Source organism: Cebus imitator, unplaced genomic scaffold, assembly GCF_001604975.1.
Source record: "Cebus imitator isolate Cc_AM_T3 unplaced genomic scaffold, Cebus_imitator-1.0 Scaffold197, whole genome shotgun sequence".
Classification (NCBI taxonomy): Eukaryota; Metazoa; Chordata; class Mammalia; order Primates; family Cebidae; genus Cebus; species Cebus imitator.
Window position 1 is genome coordinate 105,428 of NW_016107512.1, and position 6,881 is coordinate 112,308.

At 42.3% G+C, this 6,881-nt stretch overlaps 1 long non-coding RNA gene across 1 annotated transcript in view; it reads right to left on the reverse strand.

Annotated features, from left to right (window-relative positions):
- LOC119473952 overlaps positions 1-2,169 on the reverse strand; it is a 43,797-nt gene extending 41,628 nt beyond the window's left edge. The window contains exon 1 of the long non-coding RNA XR_005203223.1: positions 1,865-2,169. This is a non-coding gene — a long non-coding RNA (uncharacterized LOC119473952). The remainder of the gene's footprint in view (positions 1-1,864) is intronic.
- Positions 2,170-6,881: the final 4,712 nt, after the last annotated feature.

Sequence of the window (6,881 nt, forward strand, 5' to 3'; positions counted from 1 at the left end):
AGAAGAAAGAAGGAAAGAAAGAAAGAAAGAAAGAAAGAAAGAAAGAAAGAAAGAAAGAAAGAAAGAAAGAAAGAAAGAAAGAAAGAAAGAAAGAAAGAAGGAAAGAAAGGGAGGGAGGGAGGGAGGGAGAAAGAAGGAAGAAAAGAAGGAAGGAAGGAAGGAGGGAAGGAGGGAAGGAGGGAAGGAAGGAAATTGGTGAGAGGATGAGAGTTACAGAAAGCAGGGAAATGATACAAAAGATTAATAATCAGTAAGGCACTGGACTTCTCAAAAGTGACAGCAGGGGCTGGGCACAGTGGCTCACTCCTGCAGTCCCAGCATTTTGGGAAGCTGAGGCTGGAGGATCACTGGAGGCCAGGAGTTCAAAATCAGCATGGTGAGACACCGTCTCTAGAAAAAAATAAATAAATGGATCAATCTTTGCATTAGTGAGGATATGCTCCCAAGTTAACACAATAGAAGTTTATTTCTGCTTACAAAATAGTCCTGGATGGTTGTTCACGTAATAGGCAGGCACTCCTCTGTGAGACCCAGGCTCCTTCCACCTTGAGGCTCAGCCATACCACAGGCCCCCTCTTAATGTTTTTAGGGCCCTGGGCCCCTTTAACTATCTGGCAGACCCCTTCTGAGAATATGTTAAATCCATAAAACAAAGCACATAGTACTACAAAGCAAAACATTATATGGACATGTAACTATCAAAATAAATTAAGACCACTGTGATATAGTAATAAGTGTGTTTCTGTATTAATTAAATAGTAACACAATACATTTAAAACATAGGTGAGTTAAAGCTACATTTATTTTTTAAAGACTTATCATTGTGAAGACTGACTACACTTATGGTCTGCACACCTCTCAGTATTGAAGAGGGTTAAGAACTCTTATCTGATGGCCAGGCACAGTGGCTCATGCCTGTCATCCCAGCACTGTAGGAGGCTGAGTTGGGCAGATCATGAGGTCAGGAGTTCAAGACCAGACCAGCCTGGCCAACATGGTGAAACCCCATCTCTACTAAAAATACAAAAATTAGCCGGGCATGGTGGCGTGGCTGAGGCAGGAGAATTGCTTGAATTCAGGAGGTGGAGGTTGCAGTGAGCCGAAATCGCACCACTGCACTCCAGCCTGGGCAATAGAGAGAGACTCCTCTAGGAAAAAAAAAAAAAAAAATTCTTATCTGAATCATCCAGCTTTGCAAACCTTTAACAAACAATGCACCTACCTCCACATATTAATTGACCAACAATCGGAGGCAAGGACTACTGGAAAGCAACATAGACTGTGAGCACATGTGGCTTCCACGTTTGGTGGTGGAATGCCTCCCCTGCTCAGCGTCGGCCAGTTGTGTTGCACAGCTGTCTATCAACAGGAAGGCTGCAATTATGTGCAGTCTAGTGGCAGGTCTAATAACTGCTGCGGTTTCCAAGCGGTGATGAATGTAATGATATTTTGAGATATCTGCAACAACTATAATGTGATATGAAAAGATGTGTGATTTCTACCAGTGACAAAGTCACAGATACTGCTACTACCACTGTGGTTTATTGTCTACATTTATAATAGAAAGAAATGCTCAACTAGTTTAAGGTTAGGAAAAATAAAGATGTACTTTTCCCATCCAAGTTCATAGGTTTCCCTGAATTTAGGGTCGTGGATCACAGGTTAGGCTGCTTGCTCTGGAGCCTTCTTGTCATATGTGCAGCCAGCCAGTAAAACAGGAAAGAGCACGTAGAACTGCACAGATGAAGTCTTTATGGACCAGTTCTAAAATCGACACATATCATTTCCATTCACGTTCCACTGGAGAAAAGTTAGCGCTGTGACTACACCTCCCTACAAGGAAAGCTGAGAAATATAACCTTACCTTCGTGCTCAGGAAAAGAAATAACAGATTTGGATACCGAGCCAGCAGTGTCTCCCACAGTCAGTGGTGTGTGTAGCCTTCTTGCCACACATAGAACCCATTCAATCCCCTTCCAAGGGAGTCAAAGCCAAACCCCATATAGCTTCTGCATTCAGCTCAATGTCCGGAACTTCTAGGTGATGTACAGTCTTTTCCAACAAGTCTGATGAATTTCTCTTGGTCCACAGGCTTATGAACTACGCTCTACTCCCCACCCCTGCACACACCCAATATACAGGATAATTGTAGCTGAGATTGGGAGACGTGGGCAGTGCCTGGTTCATAACAATGATGGAAGCCTGCCAAACAAGCATTGTGAAGACCCTCTGTCCTGGCAATAGAGGGAGTTATTGTATTAGACCCTGTATCCTTTCTCTGGGAGGAGTCCCCTTGTCTTCCATGGCCCCTGCTCTGCCCTCTGGGAAATTCCCCCTTGTCCATTATCTCCTGTGGCCAGATATCACAGATATTAGTTGTATCACCCTTTTGAGGGTTCCCAAAGCTTTCACAGCACTTTTGGCTCATGGAAGCTTGGGGGTCCACATGTTTTTCTGAACTTTTTAAAGGCCGTCTTTATGATTTCTTCAGAAATTCAATTTCTTCCTGCAAATTGATTTCTGATCCATTTGCTTCCTATTGGTTACTTGTACGACTTACCACTTCCAAATTCCCTATACATGATTCTTAAATCTATTTGGGTTCTTTCTTGCTTTTTTAGCTCCATATCAATCTCCATTTATCAAATATCAGCTACAGTAAGGCCCTCTGTAGCAAGAGGATTATTAGAGAAACAATATCCTTAACCTGATTTTTGATGCAAAAATAAGTCCTTTGGTTTAACTGAGAAGATTTCATCAGTCTTTGTGGCTCAAATACTTATTCAGTGTCACCACCTCCTCTGTGGGATATGGAACCCTTGATCTCTGCTTACAAACAGCTCAGTTCTTTCCTGAGGTCATCTTTTCCTGGTGAAAAGAGAAGGAACCTGCTAAGTGAATTAAGTAACTGGCAGCAAACCCCACCTGCCTTTTTCCAACCTTTTCCACTAAAGGTAGAGACCCTGTAGGAGATTAAATGTTCTCAGGTAGCAGTTCACTAAATGCTCTCCTCCCAGATCAAAAGGCATATCTGTTTATATCTGTTTTCTCACCACCTTTTCCTAGCCAATGCCATTTATTTTAATTTTTTATTAATCACCCTACTTCTAGAATCAATTTCTGTGCTAGAGTACAGTTAGGCTGCTAACAAATATACCTCAAAATTTCAGTGGCTTAAAACAATAGTTGTGTATTTTTAGCCCACATGTATTACTAGGTGGGCTGTTCTATGTGTGGTCATTTAAGAACTGATGCTCCTTGCATCTCATGGCTCTGCAAATCCCTAAAACTTCATTTTCATTGCATTGCCAGAAGAGAGAAAGTATGGAGGAAAAACTCAGGAAGTTTTGAATGGGTTAAGTCCGGAGTTTTAAAATTTCCATTAAAGGAAACTTGATCACATGGCCAAGTTTTATTGCAAGGGAAGCTGGGAAGTATAGTCTGTGTGCCCAAGATTTTGGTGGACAGCTGGTAGTGTCCGCATGGTTATTTCCAACCTAGACTTTTATACCCAGCCAATTTATGAATCACATATAAGGGTGGTCAAAAGACATTTCAGATATGTAAAGTCTAAAAAGCATATCTTTCATTAACCCCTTCTCAGAAAGCTATTAGAGGATGTGCTACACCAAAAAGAGGAATTAAGCCAAAAAAGAAGACAACATGCAGAACAGAAATCAGGGAACAACAATTGTGTAGATCCAGAGCGCCTTCAGTCCCTATTACAGCAGAAGCTTGGAGAGAAGTTTGGAGCTTTCTCCAAGAAAAAAGAAAAGTAGAACTCATAACTTATATGACAGTGTGACAGAGTGGAAAATTATAATAAGGTACATTTTGTAGTAAGTTGTTGAAGAATAAAGAGATTTTAGTCAGAATATCAAAGAAAACTAATTCAGTCATAAAATGAGATAATTACTGAATCTAGCAAAATAAACAATTTATAACAAAAGAGATTTAATTACAAAACACTGTGTAGCCCAGCAGTGAACAATCTTTACATAATCATTAAGTCGAAAACAGTGATAATGGGCTTAACTAAAAATTGAGATGTAATTAAAAGAGGTTTAGAAAAGGAGTGTAAATAAACTCATCATAATAAGATATATATTAGTCAGGACGGGCTAAGTTATTCAATAGTAACAACTCTAAAATCTAAACAGCAAAATATGCTTCTGTCACAACGCTGCTCACATGGATCCTCAGGGGCTTTGCTCCATGTGATGATTCAGGGATTCAGTCAGCAGCTCCACCAGTTTATAGCTATACCATCTGGAACACATGGCATCCTTGATCCCATGGCAGGACACAGAGAATGGAAAAGGATGCACGAGTTTTTATCATCTCTCCTCTTATAATTTCATTTGCCAAAAACAGTCACCTGTTCCCGTTGAACAGGCGGGGACTTGGCAGTGCAGTCTTCCACGTGCTCTGAAGAGAAGGACTGGTAATATTTGCCAAGGGACGTTTACAAAATCATCTAAAATGAATAAATCAAGAGACAGCATTATATACACATTCCTTTAAAATATGGAAGTAAGTACCAGAACATGTTGAAAAGCTAAAAGAAAAAAGTGAAAAAGGTTGAAAATGTTTCTGGTGAGCCTGGCAAGTAACCAGCATGGGGAGTGAAGCAGGCCAGGGAACAGGAGACGGCTGGGTTTGGCTGTAAGCGTTTTTATCATCATTTCACTTTTAAAACTGTCTGCATGTAGTGTTTTTATTAAGTTGTATGTAACTTATTTTTTAAGTTACTTGAAAAATAAAAACTGGAGCTAGGAAGACTGTCGTGGACATACCCCCAGTAACCCCATCTGCGGTCGTAATTGAGGTCACCCTTTGATGACAAGTCAGCAGTTTGCAGAATTTCCACCCTCCCTTGGTCAAGCTCCTTCCCACGTTCCCAGAGACTTGAATTTGCTTAGAGCACCTAGGCACCGTCTTACAGTCTCTTGCCCTTCTCGATTCTCTCGTACTAATGTTTACCTTACATGCCTCAATCCAAAGAGCCTTCTCCTTGTGAAGACAAATGCAAAACACCAGTTGAAAAGCTTCTGCTCTCCTTATTAGCTATTAGTAAAACCCCACTGATCCGAGGCTTTTCCACTTGTTCTAACAATTTCTTCTATTTCACTTCCTTTTTGAAAACTTTGGTTAAGCTAGGGATCTGACCTGCGAGCACTCTGTTTCCTCCTTAATGTCCTTTGTTAAGCACTCTTCTTACCAAGGTTTATAGACATCCTTTGACCATCACAGCGTTCCAGCAATCTTGCTATGCCAGTCCTTTTGACGTCTCCTCCTGCCCCTCTTCCATGCACAATGGCCAGAGAGAGTTTCAATGATGTGCATGTCATGGTGGTATCCTTGATAACTCTCCTTTGTCTCTTTAGCAAAATAGGGTAGGCCCTTTACAGCCTGTCTCTACCCACTTTCCATCGGCCTGGCTGCCTGGCCCAGCCTCCCTGTGCTCCAGCCACCAGGATTCTCGGGCCATTTTGGCTCCTGTGGGGCTCCCTGCCTGGAATGCCCTTCCCCTCCCTGCTGGATGCGTCTTTCAGATCCAGAAGGCTCCCCAGACTCCCAGCAGCTTCAGGGTCAGGGAAAGGGGCCCAATAAAATGGGCAGTGTGAGTTCAACACTCTCTTAGTAATTCTAACATTGAGAAACTTACTCAGCTTCTCAGAGCCTCCGTTTTTCAGCTAATGCATTAGGATCGGTCTGAATTATCTTTAACATCTTTTTCAGGTCTAACACTTCTCCTTCCCACCCCCGCCACAAAAATTACACCAAATTGGAATTGAATGTTGGTTCGTTTGAGGCAGGGTCTCACTCTGTCACCCAGGCTGGAGTGCAGTAGTGGATCATGGCTCACTGCAGCCCCAACCTCCTGGGCTCAATCAATCCTCCCATGTCAGCCTCCCAAGTAGCAGAACTACAGGCATGCACCACCACACTCAGCTAATTTTTGTAGATACAGGGTTTCACAGTATTGCCTGGGCTGGTCTTGAACTCCTGCCCTCAACTAATCCACTCACCTTAGCTTCCCAAAGTGCTGGGATTACAGATGTGAGTCACTACACCCAGCTGGAATTTAATTTTTAAGAGCACAGATTCTGAATGGGTGTGGTGGCTTATGCCTGTACTCCCAGCACTTTGGGAGGCCAAGGTAGGTGGATCTCTAGGTCAAGAGTTCAAGACCAGCCTGGCTAAGATGGTGACATGCCATTTCTACTAAAAATACAAAAATTAGCAGGGCATGGTGGCAAGCGCCTGTAATCTCAGCTACTCAGAAGGCTGAGGCAGAGAACTGCTTGAACCTGGGAGGCAGAGGTTGCAGTGAGCAAAGATCCCACCACTGCACTCCAGCCTGGGCAACAGAGTAAGACTCCGTCTAAAACAAACAAACAAAAAAGCACAGATTCTGAAGCTAGAGCCAAATTGCCTGGGTTCAAATCCCAGTTCTACCACTTACTAGCTATATGACCTTGAGCAAGTTACTAAGCCTCCGTATTTAATAGGAGGTAGTAATAGTCATTGTCTCTTAAGATTGTTGAGAGAATTAAGTGATACATACACATATGTTGCGATGCATATAAAGTCCTTATAGTAGCTCTAATAAGCTCTTACTGTTGTCATTATTCTACACTGCCAAACTGAGTAATTGGAGGAACAAGGCCATATCTCCTTCTTTGCTAAACCCCCAGTGTCTGGGACTTTGCCCAGCATGGAAAACAACAACTTCCATTTTTTCCCCAGTGAAAGAAGGAGAGAATTGGGAGAAGCCTGCATTGCATCCTATGAGTCAGGCTTCAAGAGCTCTCCCCAGACTCCTCCTAGACTGTCTTACTGTCTTCCCTTTCTTTTTTTTTTTTTTTTTTTTTTTT